Source organism: Lates calcarifer, linkage group LG24 (genome assembly GCF_001640805.2).
Source record: "Lates calcarifer isolate ASB-BC8 linkage group LG24, TLL_Latcal_v3, whole genome shotgun sequence".
Lineage (NCBI taxonomy): Eukaryota > Metazoa > Chordata > Actinopteri > Centropomidae > Lates > Lates calcarifer.
This window is the reverse complement of record NC_066856.1, coordinates 19014211-19031677: the sequence shown is the minus strand read 5'-3', so window position 1 is coordinate 19031677 and position 17467 is coordinate 19014211. Positions and strand designations below refer to the sequence as shown.

Below are 17467 nucleotides of genomic sequence, written 5' to 3'. Positions count from 1 at the left end.
CTCTCCTCAGAAAGGTGTTGGTTATCAGAGTCTCCTCAGCATCACTGACTTCACAGCTGTATATTCCCTCATGATGTGAAGATAAGTCCTGTAGCATGAGGCTGCCTGACTCTGACACACCCTTCACCTGCTGCCTCCACTCCTCTGACACTGTGTAGCTGATGTCAGCTCTGCTCTGGTTCAGGATGATCTGACTGTGGTTGAATCTCCAGGTGAGACTGAAGCCTGTTATTGAGGTGATTGAGTCAGGGCAGGAGATTGTTGTTTCAGAGTCTGAAACACTGATAGAAGCTGAAATGATACGACACAAAAACTATAAATAAAAAAGTCATAAAATTGTAATATGATGAGATGAAAACAAATTTTGATAAATGCAGAGTTAGGGTTAGCCCAACTCTTCTTGAAACACTCACTTGTTTTAAACAAAGTGACTCTCCTGCTGTTGCTGTGAGTGCTGATGGTGCAGATGTAGCTCAGATCAGTTTCACTGTCTGAAAGTATCAGAGAACTACTGATGTTGTAGAGCTGCTGCTCAGTCTGCTGGATGCTGGTTTGGTTCTGGAGGTTCAGGTTGGATGGAGGTCTGGTGGACCAGGTGAGATCAGGTTCAGGGTAGATCCCCTCTGAGCTGCAGATGATCCTGTTTCCTACCTGCTCCATGTTGACTTTACTGACTGGAGCTGCAAGAAAAGAGGAACTTTGTGATGAATTTGACACCATGTTTACACTGTACATTTACAACTGACCTGTACATAACAAACACAGACAAATGTCTTTGTGTATTTCCTGTGTGTCTCTCATACCGTCCACTCTCAGGTTGATCAATGAATCCTGGCTTCCTCTGTTGGTGCTTGTGTGACATCTGTATCTGCTCTGGTCCTGAACCTCCACCCCTGTCAGCTGGAGTGAGGCGTTTCCTCTGGAGATCTGGTCCTTGAACAGTGATGTTCTGCCTCTGAAGTACTGGTTCTGGAGTCCGAGTTGGTCTTGGTTGCTGTAGTAGGAGTGGACATTAAGCTGTCCTTGTGTCTCCAGAAACCAGTGGATGACTGGATCAGCTCCACTCTGGAAGCTGCACGGTAAGATGCAGCTCTCCATGAAAACACAGGACACCTCAGTGTCTGCAACACATCAGGTAAAGAGACACGTCTTGATTTTAAAGATAGAAAATGATGAACAAAGGCTTTCGTTGGTATATTTAGCAAACAGGAAGGTTCAGTCATTTCCTTAAGGTCAGTTCACATCCTCTGTGTATGAGTCTATGAACTACAGATAGACCGATTATCGGCAACAGCCAATCAGCAGAGAAAGCTGTGCATGCACAGTGCTCACACATGCTGAACAACTCTGAGTCTCACATTTCTGTGCAAATTTAACTTTGTTTTATTTTCTTTATAAAACTTCACTTTTACTGCAAATGAATATCGGCCCCAAATATCGGTTACGGCCTCCTTGACTACTAATAACCAGTATCGGCCCTGAAAATAACATAATGGTCTATCACTACTACGAACCTCACCGAAACTTTAAAATCTGCTGTTTAGCCACCAGACATGAGGTAGGTAGGTACATCTGATATGAATGATCAGACAGTGAACGCCTCACTCACCTCCTCTGGAGAAAGTTAACGTCCACAGAAAGATCACAGCCACCAAACACAGCTCACAGTTGATCACAGTCATCCTCCTCATAAACTTCATGTGCAGCTCTGTCCCGGAAAGAAAAAGAGGAAGTTTGAATATGGAAATTATGGTTAGGCTAACTATCTGTTTTTTTGTTTCAGTCTGTTACTAAGATGGTGTGAAATAAGTGAGTGAAGCTGCTCTGTTAGAAAATGCAGTTTATCCTCCAAACCTTTGTCCATCAGTCACAAACAGCCCAGGGACGGTGCTGGCAGTCAATGGAAGAGCTGTCCTCCAACATTAAAACAAGTCAGTCCACAACCACAGACAATCTCCATCCATCCTTCCATCATTTATACTGCTTATCCATTAAGGGTTGTGGGGGGCTGGAGCCTATCCCAGCTGACATTGGGCGAGAGGCGGCGTGCACTCTGTACAGATCGCCAGTCCGTCACAGATCTGTAGTGGATTAAAGACTTCCTCTGAGAGAACTGTCACCACAGAGGAGGAGGAAGAGGGTTTACCAGTCTGTCCCATGTACTTTTGACTGTACAGTATGAGGGGAGGAGCAGGCTTAAGGTGGAACGGTTAATCCTGCCACAAAAAGTTGTGATCTCTCAAAGAGTGATGACACTCAGAGAATCAGTGGAGGCAGAGATCAAATCTATGTCGTTTCATTGACACAGAAAATTGTTATGGTCCCAGCCCGAGATTTAAATGTTTATTGTTGAGTCAGAAAGAAAAAATGAAAACAGAAATCCTGTTTTTTTTTATCATTTATTTTATTTGGAGGCCTATAAATTGCTTTTATGTAATTTACTGAAGACTGAGTGTATGTATGTTTTTAATGTAAAAGTTACAGATCTCAGGATGGGTGTTAACAGAAAGGCAAAGGTTCATGAAGTCAGTAACAGACTGATGAGGTTACAGCGCCCTCTGCTGGACAGAAAGCTCCAATCCTGGAGTCCGAGCTGGTCTTGGTTGCTGTAGAAGGAGTGGACATAAGGGTTTCCTGCTGTCTCCTGAGTCCAGATGATGACTGGATCAGAAAACACAGGACACCTCTGCAACACATCAGGTAAAGAGACACGTCTTGATTTGAAATATAGAAAATGATGAACAAAAGTTTTCGTTGGTATATTTAGCAAACAGGTTCTTCAAGTTCCATTCCTTTGCATAGGAATTACATAAACATATATAACTTCATGACACCAATATTCTCCTTTAACATGTGAACTTATAAACTGTAGTTCACACAGTGCAGCAGTTCATTTCTAATACAGAAGATTTACTTACATTTGGTTTCATCATTGTTTGACTCTCTCCTGTTGTTTTCTTGTCAACCTGAGAAAAAAAACATCATCATCAATACAGACAACAAGAAATTAATAAAAAAGTGTCGACAGAATGTTATTTTACCTTTTTTCTTTTTACAGCACAGCAGCACCAGGAAAACTACTGCTACTACGACCAAAATGGCTCCAACCACTCCACCTATAATGGCTCCAACATTGGTTGAATCCTCTGAAACAGAAAGAGAGTGAGTGAGTTGAGGTGTCCCTGAATGCATCATGATGGTGTTTTCTGATGTTTGGATGTTTGCAGCTCATACAGATATTACAGATAATAACAGTAGTTGCTCATATAGACTAAGAGTTCCTAACTTAATGCTGCCTCACCTTGACTTTTCTCTCTCCTCAGAAAGGTGTTGGTTATCAGAGTCTCCTCAGCATCACTGACTTCACAGCTGTATATTCCCTCATGATTTACTTGCCTGATCCACCACATTCATTTAATAAAGTTCCAGAGTCTTTTTAAAAACACTTACTTGTTTTAAACAAAGTGACTCTCCTGCTGTTGCTGCGAGTGCTGATGGTGCAGATGTAGATCAGATCAGTTTCACTGTCTGAAAGTATCAGAGAACTACTGATGTTGTAGAGCTGCTGCTCAGTCTGCTGGATGCTGGTTTGGTTCTGGAGGTTCAGGTTGGATGGAGGTCTGGTGGACCAGGTGAGATCAGGTTCAGGGTAGATCCCCTCTGAGCTGCAGATGATCCTGTTTCCTACCTGCTCCATGTTGACTTTACTGACTGGAGCTGCAAGAAAAGAGGATGTTGTTAATTATAGTTAATGTCTTTGTGTATTTCCTGTGTGTCTCTCATACCGTCCACTCTCAGGTTGATCAATGAATCCTTGTTTCCTCTCATGGTGCTTGTGTGACACTTGTATCTGCCCTGGTCCTGAACCTCCACCCCTGTCAGCTGGAGTGAGGCGTTTCCTCTGGAGATCTGGTCCTTGAACAGTGATGTTCTGCCTCTGAAGAACTGGTCCTGGAGTCCAAGCTGGTCTTGATTATGGTAGAAGGAGTGGACAAGAAGGTGTCCTGCTGTCACCTGAATCCAGTGGATGACTGGATCAGCTCCGCTCTGGAAGCTGCACGGTAAGATGCAGCTCTCCATGAAAACACAGGACACCTCAGTGTCTGCAACACATCAGGTAAAGAGCTTGTTAATGAGAAACTTGAATCAGAAACAAAGTCAGATTTAGCTGCTGAGACTCTAATGTGAAGATCTGTGTCGTCACATTCAGCCCTGAAACAAGCTGTTTGATGCTCTGTTTGATTCTTCAATGAAATCACAGATTCAAACATCAAATACTCTGACAAACAAACACTGACAACATGCTGCCCTCTGCTGGTCACTGCTGGAAATGATTATTACAATACAACGTAGCTCACTGAGACACTGAATGCAGCAGCTCCAGTTTGAACATCATTTCTATCCTGACTGAATAAGATCAGACAGTGAACGCCTCACTCACCTCCTCTGGAAAGAGTTAACATCCACTGAAAGGTCATGACCTCCAACAACAGGGTGAACTGGACCCTGGTCATCCTCCTGTTAGACTTCCTGTGTAGCTCTGCACTGAGAGACATGAACAGGATGTTAGAGCAGCAGGGGCCCAAATTCCTAAAAGGTAATTTTTGCAAATAATTTAATTAATAATTAATAATAATTAAATAAGTGTATTCCTGGAATTACTACTTTTGTGACACTGTTAAAAGAATATTAAAAAGAATGTATTGAAAACAAACCCATGACTGAGGCTGGTTCAGACACTGTTATTAATGATACATGCAAAACAATAAAGTGTCAAGACCTCGTCAGAACATTATGAGCTGCTCAACAGTTGAAGAAGAATTAAAGGAGACCAACGAGCCAAACGGTTCAAGTCATTATGAAACGAGAATGAACTTCATATTTAGACTTTGTTTGACTACATTCCTGATTGACTCACACTGAATTTTCTGTCGCTGCCGCGACGACAAACACTGCCCCCTTTTACTGTCTCTGACAAACATCAGGTGCTCAGGCCTCTTTTGGCATCTCTCGAGTCAAACACCTCGAAGGAAGCTGCAAACAACGGAATCAATATGCGCAGTGACAGAGTACATCTCTTCAAGGATTATACTTCTACACAGTTCTCCGGTCTTTGCACTTCAGTTCTTTTTTACTTTCTACCTCTTTTTTAACTCCACTACGTTTGTTTGACAACTTTAGTTACTTTGCGCATTTTGAAGTAAAAATCTAATCAGCAAACATAAGTACTTACTGCGAGGTTAGTATTCGTGTTCAGTGTTAAATCGCTTCTCTCTGTAAGAGAAACTTCTTCCTCTCACGTCGCCATCATCATGACAGGATGCTCTGATACTCTCTTCAGTTGCCCCCCGCCTCCTCTAATGGCTCCTCCTGCAGAACTCCAACCTTTCTCACTTACATCTTTAAATATGTCGAGGTGAGGAGTTTCAGCTCCTCTGTTTTCGCAGACAGATGTTTTATTCGCCGTCAGCAGGTGAACGAGGCGAAATGCGCAGCGACTCTGGCGAACAGAGCGCAAACCACGGAGGAATAACAATCACAGCTCCGCTTTAACTGAGGACCGGAAGAAGCAGAAACTTTTATCACACTATTCACGTGCATCACATGTCAAGCACGTCATTCATCTGTCATTCAGTCATATATAACAAACACGTCCTGTGTGTTAAGACCCTGAAGGTGGATCAAAGGTTTGACTGATCAGATCTATCAGATCTCAGAGATCAAATCTATTACGCTTTATTTAACACAGTAAATGATTATTGTCCCAGTTTGAGATTTTAATCTTGAACGAAAAACAAACGTCACTCCTGTTTTTGTTACATATTTTATTTGGAGCCCAGTAAATATCTCCTGTGGGATTTACATCAAGACTGTAGAGGACAGCAGATCTGCACAGGTCATATCTAAGTTACGAAGCCTGAGATTTAGTTGGTCGGAAGAAAAGAGGAGAACAGAGGGAGGAGTAGATCAAATACAGGACTGAAAGATAATCTTATATGTCCATGTTATTAAATCTAATGAGAGTAAATGTAAAAGAACAGAGGATGTAACATGTAAACAAGATGAAAGTGGAGCTGTACTGGAGGTAATTCTTCCAACTGTAGTGTAACTGCCTCTGTGGCCACCAGAGGGCGCCGAGAGCAACTGAGAGAGAGTGAAAGTGAAAGTAATGAATGTCATGAACTGTCTGAACAGATGGATCAATATTCATATTAGTATCTGAAAGTTACACATTTTATTAATGAACTTCAGTCACTAACAAAGCAACAGCACCATCTAGTGGTGATGGAAAGATTCACTGATTTATTCATTAAATAAATTAATACCATGCTGTAGATGAAAGGTGATATAAATGCAAATTAGACACATCAATATAAATCTGGTTGTATCTGTAGTTCACACAGTGCAGCAGTTCATTTCTGATCCAGAAGATTTACTTACATTATGTTTCCATCATTGTTTGACTCTCTCACATTGTTTTCTTGTCAACCTGAGAGAAAAAACATCATCATCAATACAAACAATAAATAAATAAATTAAATTAAAAAGTTTAGGCAGAATGTTATTTTACCTTTTTTCTTTTTACAGTGCAGCACCAGGAAAACTACTGCTGCTACGACCAAAATGGCTCCAACCACTCCACCTATAATGGCTCCAACATTGGTTGAATCCTCTGAAACAGAAAGAGAGTGAGTGAGTTGAAGTGTCCCTGAATGCATCATGATGGTGTTTTCTGATGTTTGGATGTTTGCAGCTCATACAGATATTACAGATAATAACAGTAGTTGCTCATATAGACTAAGAGTTCCTAACTTAATGCTGCCTCACCTTGACTTTTCTCTCTCCTCAGAAAGGTGTTGGTTATCAGAGTCTCCTCAGCATCACTGACTTCACAGCTGTATATTCCCTCATGATTTACTTGCCTGATCCACCACATTCATTTAATAAAGTTCCAGAGTCTTTTTAAAAACACTTACTTGGTATAAACAAAGTGGTGTTTCTGCTGTTGCTGTGAGTGCTGATGGTGCAGATGTAGATCAGATCAGTTTCACTGTCTGAAAGTATCAGAGAACTACTGATGTTGTAGAGCTGCTGCTCAGTCTGCTGGATGCTGGTTTGGTTCTGGAGGTTCAGGTTGGATGGAGGTCTGGTGGACCAGGTGAGATCAGGTTGAGGGTAGATCCCCTCTGAGCTGCAGATGATCCTGTTTCCTACCTGCTTCATGTTGACTTTACTGACTGGAGCTGCAAGAAAAGAGGATGTTGATGCTGCATGTGGATAACTAATCACTAATTAATGTCTTTGTGTATTTCCTGTGTGTCTCTCATACCGTCCACTCTCAGGTTGATCAATGAATCCTTGTTTCCTCTCATGGTGCTGGTGAAGCATCTGTATTTGCCCTGGTCCTGAACCTCCACCCCTGTCAGCTGGAGTGAGGCGTTTCCTCTGGAGATCTGGTCCTTGAACAGTGATGTTCTGTTTCTGAAGCGCTGGTCCTGGAGTCCAAACTGGTCTTTGTTGCTGTAGTAGGAGTGGACATAAAGGTTTCCTGCTGTCTCCTTAATCCAGTGGATGACTGGATCAGCTCCGCTCTGGAAGCTGCACGGTAAGATGCAGCTCTCCATGAAAACACAGGACACCTCAGTGTCTGCAACACATCAGGTAAAGAGACACGTCTTGATTTTAAAGACAGAAAATGATGATGATTGGTATTTAGCAAACAGGACAGTTCAGTCATTTCCTCAGTGTCAGTTCACATCCTCTGTATATGAGTCTATGAACCTCACCTAAACTTTAAAATCTGCTGTTTAGCCAACACACATGATTTAAGGTCAGTCAAACCATGGAGTAAATAAGCAGAGTTCAGTAGCTTTTAGTTTGTTTCATGCCCATACAGGCCTTCTCTGTGGGCTCGTTCAGTCTATGGGCACACCCTTCAAAGCTCTTTATGTGCAGGTACAGCTGATATGAATGATCAGACAGTGAACGCCTCACTCACCTCCTCTGGAGAAAGTTAAGGTCCACAGAAAGGTCATGACCTCCAACAACAGGGTGAACTGGACCCTGGTCATCCTCCTGTTAGACTTCCTGTGTAGCTCTGCACTGAGAGACATGAACAGAGACATGAAGGTGGATATGACAGTTACACCTGGGCTGACTGAACTGGTTGCCAGCAGTCCTTTTTATAATTCTTCCTGTTTATTCACACATTGATCTCACATTGACCAACAACAGTGTGGTGACAAATGTCACCACCAACACAATCAGTAAAAATAGTCTTCACCATCTCTGACTTCATCTGTGCTGACTTCAGAAACTAAAGTTCAGCTTTGAGGTTCTTGTTCTTTGTTTAATTCCATGTTCTGTTACTTTATACTTTTACTCCTCTACATTTATCTGACAGCTTTAGTTACTTTGCTGATTCAGACCATTAAAGCAAAATATCATCAACAATATATGATGATGCAGTTTATATATTAAACAGCAGGAAGTAACCAGCTTCAACATTAAACTGATTAATACATCGAACATTAATATACATTACATTATATATATACTGTGAAAAGGCCTGTTCTGTTCAAGTGCTGTGAGGTTTGAGGATTTGATCCATCATCTCTCATGGAGCATGAACATCAGGAATTTCACAGCAGAGTCCAAACTTGCTGGTTTCACAGTACAGTTGTTCTTCATGCTGATGAATGTGATTTAACCATTTCAGACACCTTCAAACACAGAGCAGGAAGAGCAGAGAGCAGGTTTCCAGATGTTAAAACAGCTGCTTTCATTCAACCTTCCAAAGAAAACTAAAGACTAAAAGATGAAAGTTGATGAAAAGGAATCAAACAGTTGATTTAGACGACAATAAACTAAAGTTGTGCATAAAGAAAGATGGTGTGAAATAAGTGAGTGAAGCTGCTCTGTTAGAAAATGCAGTTTATCCTCCAAACCTTTGTCCATCAGTCACAAACAGCCCAGGGACGGTGCTGGCAGTCAATGGAAGAGCTGTCCTCCAACATTAAAACAAGTCAGTCAGTCCACAACCACAGACAATCTGCAGTGGATTCAACTCTGACTGTGAGAGAACTCTCACCACAGAGCAGAGGAGGAGGGTTTAACAGTCTGTTAGATGAGGGAGAGGTTTTCAATCAGTCCTCTCTGTGTTTTACTGACTGACTGAATGACTGATGAGGTTACAGCGCCCCCTGCTGATGAGACGACCAATGAGGATCCAGTGTGTGACTTCAGACAAACTTATTACTGAGCTTTAAAGCAGCTGAAAAGACTGGAACTAAATGAACTTCTCTGTGTGTCTTTGTTATTTCTGTTGACACCTCCGACCAGCAGGGGGCGCTGCCTTGTTTTGGATCAGTGGAAGTGAAGGTTGATGATGCTCAGGTGTTGATGATAGTGATTGTTTGACTCCCTCCTGTTGTTTTCTTATCGACCTGAGAGAAAAAACATCATCATCAATACAAACAACAAGAAATGAATTAAAAAGTGTCGACAGAATGTTATTTTACCTCTTTTCTTTTTACAGCACAGCACCAGGAAAACTACTGCTACTACTGCTGCTAAGATGAAAATGACTGCAAGCACCCTGTGTGTAATGTCTATAACATTGGTTGAATTCTCTGAAACAGAAAGAGAGTGAGTGAGTAACAAACCCAGACAAATGTCTTTGTGTATTTCCTGTGTGTCTCTCATACCGTCCACTCTCAGGTTGATCAATGAATCCTTGTTTCCTCTCATGGTGCTGGTGAAGCATCTGTACCTGCTCTGGTCCTGAACCTCCACCCCTGTCAGCTGGAGTGAGGCGTTTCCTCTGGAGATCTGGTCCTTGAACAGTGAAGTTCTGTTTCTGAAGCGCTGGTCCTGGAGTCCGAGCTGGTCTTAGTTGAAGTAGTAGGAGTGGACAGAGAGGTGTCCTGCTGTCTCCTGAATCCAGTGGATGACTGGATCAGCTCCGCTCTGGAAGCTGCACGGTAAGATGCAGCTCTCCATGAAAACACAGGACACCTCAGTGTCTGCAACACATCAGGTAAAGAGCTTGTTAATGAGAAACTTGAATCAGAAACAAAGTCAGATTTAGCTGCTGAGACTCTAATGTGAAGATCTGTGTCGTCACATTCAGCCCTGAAGCTGTTTGATGCTCTGTTTGATTCTTCAATGAAATCACAGATTCAAACATCAAATACTCTGACAAACAAACACTGACAACATGCTGCCCTCTGCTGGTCACTGCTGGAAATGATTATTACAATACAACGTAGCTCACTGAGACACTGAATGCAGCAGCTCCAGTTTGAACATCATTTCTATCCTGACTGAATAAGATCAGACAGTGAACGCCTCACTCACCTCCTCTGGAAAGAGTTAACTCCATCAATACTGTTCAGAAAAATGCTCACTGGGTCAGAAATTTCAATTAATCTCAATGGAAACACACAAGGTCTCATTTCATCCAGTCACAAACTGGATTCTGAACAAGTCAAAGGAAATTAATCCACTGAAAGAATCTGAATCCATCCTCAGCCTCCTCTTGACTTTATATTTGGAGAAAAATACAGAGAGGTTCCACTGAGAGCCTCTTTAAGAGCTGGTCTGTTGAATCACTTATAACCCTGAATATAATCAAGTTAGAATTGGTAGTCCTAGATGACTATGCTCAGTATCAACAAGTGGAGTGTTAAACACTTGGCCTCACATTAACTGTGACTCCTGTATACACCAAGCAGCAGACAGCCTCTATTTCAATCACTTAAAGTTCACTTACCTCCTGTTGTGAGAGTCAGCAGCAACAGAACAGTCAGGACACAGCTGAGCCTGCTCATTCTCTGTAGGTCCACATCTGACCTAACACTTAAAAACAGTTAAATGACACAGGACATTCATACGAATGAGGAAGCAAGATAAGGGGAGTGAGTGAAATAAAAAATAATGAGGGCGTGGACTCAGGAAATGACGTGGGAACTTGTGGCCAATGGTGACGAAGAGGAGGAGGAACAAGAAATGAAAATGTGTGGACATGAAGTGAACAAAAAGAGGAAGAGAAGAAAATAGAGGAAGGAGGACTTAATGTTATGTCCATGTTGTTTGTCCTACTCTGCTGTTCAGTTCAGATTATTATGGGATGGACTCAGACAGAGCTGATTTATCAGATAAACATTTATTCAGTGAACCTCCAGCACTTAATAACAAAAACATAAAGTGGCCAAACAAGATGAAAGTGGAGCTGTACTGGAGGTAATTCTTCCAACTGTAGTGTAACTGCCTCTGTGGCCACCAGAGGGCGCCGAGAGCAACTGAGAGAGAGTGAAAGTGAAAGTAATGAAAGTAACAAAGGAGCCCAACATAAACATGATCACCTGGGAGAATGAGTGTCATTGATGGAGGCTGATCATACTGATGCTTAACCACCTGATCTAATCAACTGTCTGAACAGATGGATCAATATTCATATTCGTGTCTGAAAGTCACACATTTTATTAATGAACTTCAGTCGCTAACAAAGCAACAGCACCATCTAGTGATGATGCTGGAAAACAGCAGCACAGAATCAATTTATTCCAACAAGAAAACATGAAACAGATAAAATAAGCAAGTACTGAGTAATAAATAAAATGTACAAACACAGATATACAAATATCAACAATCATAATGATGAGAATCATTTTAGAGCAATGAAAAATTAAAGTGCAGAATACACAGTATATATAAAGGTGGGTAGCTCTATAATGCCTAGCTTCATGCTAAGTGTATATACATGTATTTAACTGGAGTGTGTGACCAGAGTCTTCACCTCCACAGATTCAAACCCCACATGTGTCTTTTTGTCTTGATCTTCCTCTGTAGGTTCAGAAAGCTGTAAAGCCCATCTCCCTGCAAACAAATCGAAATAAGATTCAGCATCAGCTGAAACAATCCCTTATTTATTCTTCTTCAATAAAAAGATCAAATAAGAGAAACACAGTAAAATAAGCCATGACAGAAATCCTGATTCCTTCAGTAGATTTTCTGTCACTGAGTGAGTTTGATGTTTTCATCTCATGTATTGTGTTAAACTCTGCTTCCAGTCGTCTGACACTCACACTGTGACTGAGATCATCTTTTTAGCTCAGACACCTCTTCATTTCTAAACACACTTTAACTGAGGAGGAAAGATTCACTCATTTATTCATTAAATCAATGACAACATGATCTAGAAAAAGAACCAATGACTTCATGACAACAATATTCTCCTTTAACTTCTATACTGTAGTTCACACAGTTCAGCAGCTCATTTCTAACACAGAAGATTTACTTACATTTGGTTTCATCATTGTTTGACTCTCTCCCGTTGTTTCTCTGTCAACCTGAGAGAAAAAACATCATCATCAAACAACAAGAATTGAATTTTAAAAAGTTTAGACAGAATGTTATTTTACCTCTTTTCTTTTTACAGTGCAGCACCAGGACAACTACTGCTGCTGCTGCTACGACCAAAATGACCACTCCACCTATAATGGCTCCAACATTGGTTGAATCCTCTGAAACAGAAAGAGAGTGAGTGAGTTGAAGTGTCCCTGAATGCATCATGATGGTGTTTTCTGATGTTTGGATGTTTGCAGCTCATACAGATATTACAGATAATAACAGTAGTTGCTCATATAGACTAAGAGTTCCTAACTTAATGCTGCCTCACCTTGACTTTTCTCTCTCCTCAGAAAGGTGTTGGTTATCAGAGTCTCCTCAGCATCACTGACTTCACAGCTGTATATTCCCTCATGATTTACTTGCCTGATCCACCACATTCATTTAATAAAGTTCCAGAGTCTTTTTAAAAACACTTACTTGTTTTAAACAAAGTGACTCTCCTGCTGTTGCTGCGAGTGCTGATGTTGCAGATGTAGATCAGATCAGTTTCACTGTCTGAAAGTATCAGAGAACTACTGATGTTGTAGAGCTGCTGCTCAGTCTGCTGGATGCTGGTTTGGTTCTGGAGGGTCAGGTTGGATGGAGGTCTGGTGGACCAGGTGAGATCAGGTTCAGGGTAGATCCCCTCTGAGCTGCAGATGATCCTGTTTCCTACCTGCTCCATGTTGACTTTACTGACTGGAGCTGCAAGAAAAGAGGAACTTTGTGATGAATTTAACTACACATTTACCACCATACATTCATAAATGCACTACACACAATGGTTTCCTGTATTTCCTGTGTGTCTCTCATACCGTCCACTCTCAGGTTGATCAATGAATCCTTGTTTCCTCTCATGGTGCTGGTGTGACATCTGTATCTGTCCTGGTCCTGAACCTCCACCCCTGTCAGCTGGAGTGAGGCGTTTCCTCTGGAGATCTGGTCCTTGAACAGTGATGTTCGGCCTCTGAAGCGCTGGTTCTGGAGTCCGAGCTGGTCTTGGTTTCTGTAGAAGGAGTGGACATAAGGGTTTCCTGCTGTCTCCTGAATCCACTGGATGACTGGATCAGCTCCGCTCTGGAAGCTGCACGGTAAGATGCAGCTCTCCATGAAAACACAGGACACCTCAGTGTCTGCAACACATCAGGTAAAGAGCTTCATGTTAAGGTTCAATACAGGAAAATATCCACTTCAACTTTATCAAAGAGAGTAAACTAAACATTAGAAACATCTCTGCAGCCTGGAAGAGAAGCATTAAGGTGAAACAACTTCAAAAAGTATAAAAGCACCATCAATGGAATTAAGACCAGAGTCAGATAAGTTATGAAAGAGGGGAAGTCTGGGCTGAAATGAATAAAGAGCGTTAGGAAACAGCTTGACAGGATGTGATCGACTGTTTAACGTTTTACAACAGATGACACATGCAATATGGTCTATTTTCTGCCAGTTACAGTCGCATGTTTTTCAGTGCAGGCTCAGCACCATTTTTGCTGAGAGAGAGATTGTAGCTTCTGCATCTTTGAGGACTGTGACTAGATTAATCCACTGAAAGAATCTGAATCCATCCTCAGCCTCCTCTTGACTTTATATTTGGAGAAAAATACAGAGAGGTTCCACTGAGAGCCTCTTTAAGAGCTGGTCTGTTGAATCACTTATAACCCTGAATATAATCAAGTTAGAATTGGTAGTCCTAGATGACTATGCTCAGTATCAACAAGTGGAGTGTTAAACACTTGGCCTCACATTAACTGTGACTCCTGTATACACCAAGCAGCAGACAGCCTCTATTTCAATCACTTAAAGTTCACTTACCTCCTGTTGTGAGAGTCAGCAGCAACAGAACAGTCAGGACACAGCTGAGCCTGCTCATTCTCTGTAATGTCATCTGCACTGTGTGGATCCCTCTGTCCAGGAAGTGTCGTACCTAATGGAACAAAAAAATCAACAAGAAACATTAGAAGGCAGTCAGCATTAAATCAACAGGGACAAACAGTGAAGTGGATTCTGATCCAAAAACAGCAAAAGATCAGCAAACTGCACTGAGAGCTCCCAGGAGGTCGTATACAGACAAGAACAGGCAACATACAGGCTCTGATCAGATATGAGTCTCCACGTGGGTCCAGGGAAAACCCGCTCCACGTTCAAATCAACATGTGCCTCTGTCAGAGAGAGGGCGGGTGGGTGTGGTTAACTGGTGACTCCAGCCCTCCTGCTGCTCTAACTACAGCCTGAGATGCATGAGAATAAATGAATTTCTCAGCTGGTTGTGATCTGCATGATCTCATTCAGGAGACAAAGCATGCTGCTGTGGAGAGGGCAAATAAAGCCTGGAGTCCTGTCCAGAGTGGTCCCACCTCTGACCCAGTGTGAGCCTGAGACAGACTCCCACCACCACTGAAACTTAACTCATCACATAACAAAACCATAGAGATATTATGGTGAGAACACAAAGCAAATTCACATGTCATTCAGCCTGCACAGTCCAAACTATGGAGGGATGAGAGATCCACATGAGACCATCCATCTGTCTGTGTTCACTGTGAGTTCCCACATCTGAACACTTCAGCTGTTAAAAACAGTTAAATGAAGCGGGAGATTCCTGTGCATGAGGAAGCAAGATAAGAGGAGTGAGTGGGATAAGAAAATAATGAGGGCACAGACTCAGGAAATGACGTGGGAACTTGTGACCAATGGAGACGAAGAGGAGGAGGAACAAGAAATGAAAATGTCTACATTTGATGTTTTGTGATAGAGACAATTAATGTAAATAGGATGTAGCCTCTGGGTTTTCCCGTGAAACCATCATGTTTCTGTTCTTTTAAATGTGTCGGAAAATAGTGAACATCTCCTGACTTTAAACCTCGGTTAAAAAGAGGAAGTGTTTTATCAGGGCGTCTGTGTCACTGCAGTTACACCACCAAAACTTAATCATCTAGTTTCAGTTCTTTTTCAGTGTCACTGAGCTTTAGAGCAGCTGAAACAAGTGTAAGAAACTGCAGTGAAATCAGGTCAACATGTAGAATCAGAGCATGAGCTGCAGGAGAAAACAGATAAATCAACAAAAGATGGAAATAGAAAAATACAATGAAATGAGAGCAGGCATATAAACATGATGATATTGTTAAGACATAGACACCTTTAAAAAATCTATTTATTATTATATTATTTATATCATTTGAAGTGCTCTAAAAACCATAAAGACAGCACGACAGTGTCATTAAAAGTTAAAGTAAACACACACCAACTTTGTGTCTCTGTCACCCAGGTTCTGAGCAAACAAACATTTCTAAACTTCCCTCACATTGACAGACATGTGGTTACAGTTCTGACACCATTAGTTCCTTATTCTCAGTACCGTTATTACCCTTCAAAATAAAAGCACGATCTTCACAATAAAAGCAGTGGAACAACCAAAACCACAGGTTTCAGAAAATTCTCAGGAAAAGACTAAAAATACCAGATGATGAAATAATGTTGGACCACACTAAATATCATTCACAACCAGTCGTTTTAGAGGCACTGTCTGTGATGTGTTTGAGTTTGTTCCTATTGGAGGAATTTAACCTGTTGAAGAAACAGGGGGAACAGCAGCAGCAGAGGGTGGAGGAGGAGGAGGAGGAGGTCTCCACCTTCTCAACACTGTCATTATTGATGCAGGTGGTGCTGTGTGTGCTAGTGTTCTTTTGTCTTGAGTTGGAGGAGTCTCCTGATCATGTGGTGGAGCTGCAGCAGAGGATGAGGATGAGGAGGAGTCTGGAGCTTTGTCTGGTTTCATATGTTGAGCTTTTCACTGACAAACCAGTGTGTTCCTGCAGTGTAGTGCAGAGCCTCAGATACAAACTTCATCCTGGTCTGATCTGGTTTTTCTCTCTTTGTTCTGTGAAGATGAAACCAAACAGGAGAGGCCATCGTTTGCTGAGACACTGATGGAGGATCAGTTAATCCTTCAGAGTCCAGTGGAGAGGTTGGAGAACGTCTCCATGTTCACATTGATTTAATACAGTCACAGCTCAGGACTGCATATGAGGCATCATGTTTGTGGGCTGTTCGCACGTCTGTACGAACATCTGTCAATACCATTTGTAGTTTTACTTTTCTTTTTACAGCACAGCACCAGGACAACTACTGCTGCTACGACCAAAATGGCTCCAACCATCACTCCACCTATAATGGCTCCAACATTGGTTGAATCCTCTGAAACAGAAAGAGAGTGAGTGAGTTGAAGTGTCCCTGAATGCATCATGATGGTGTTTTCTGGATGTTTGCAGCTCATACAGATATTACAGATAATAACAGTAGTTGCTCATATAGACTAAGAGTTCCTAACTTAATGCTGCCTCACCTTGACTTTTCTCTCTCCTCAGAAAGGTGTTGGTTATCAGAGTCTCCTCAGCATCACTGACTTCACAGCTGTATATTCCCTCATGATGTGAAGATAAGTCCTGTAGCATGAGGCTGCCTGACTCTGACACACCCTTCACCTGCTGCCTCCACTCCTCTGACACTGTGTAGCTGATGTCAGCTCTGCTCTGGTTCAGGATGATCTGACTGTGGTTGAATCTCCAGGTGAGACTGAAGCCTGTTATTGAGGTGTTTGAGGTTGTGCAGGAGATTGTTGTTTCAGAGTCTGAAACACTGATAGAAGCTGAAATGATACGACACAAAAACTATAAATAAAAAAGTCATAAAATTGTAATATGATGAGATGAAAACAAATTTTGATAAATGCAGAGTTAGGGTTAGCCCAACTCTTCTTGAAACACTTACTTGTTTTAAACAAAGTGACTCTCCTGCTGTTGCTGCGAGTGCTGATGGTGCAGATGTAGATCAGATCAGTTTCACTGTCTGAAAGTATCAGAGAACTACTGATGTTGTAGAGCTGCTGCTCAGTCTGCTGGATGCTGGTTTGGTTCTGGAGGTTCAGGTTGGATGGAGGTCTGGTGGACCAGGTGAGATCAGGTTTAGGGTAGATCCCCTCTGAGCTGCAGATGATCCTGTTTCCTACCTGCTCCATGTTGACTTTACTGACTGGAGCTGCAAGAAAAGAGGAACTTTGTGATGAATTTGACACCAT

General features: G+C 41.9%; 1 long non-coding RNA gene across 1 annotated transcript; it reads right to left on the bottom strand.

Annotated features, from left to right (window-relative positions):
• Positions 1–5817: 5817 nt before the first annotated feature.
• Positions 5818–6969, bottom strand: LOC108885038 (uncharacterized). The gene is made up of 4 exons (XR_001961161.2): positions 6829–6969; positions 6572–6673; positions 6442–6490; positions 5818–6144 (listed from the first exon to the last, which is right to left on the bottom strand). It is a non-coding gene; the product is annotated as an uncharacterized LOC108885038 (long non-coding RNA).
• Positions 6970–17467: the final 10498 nt, after the last annotated feature.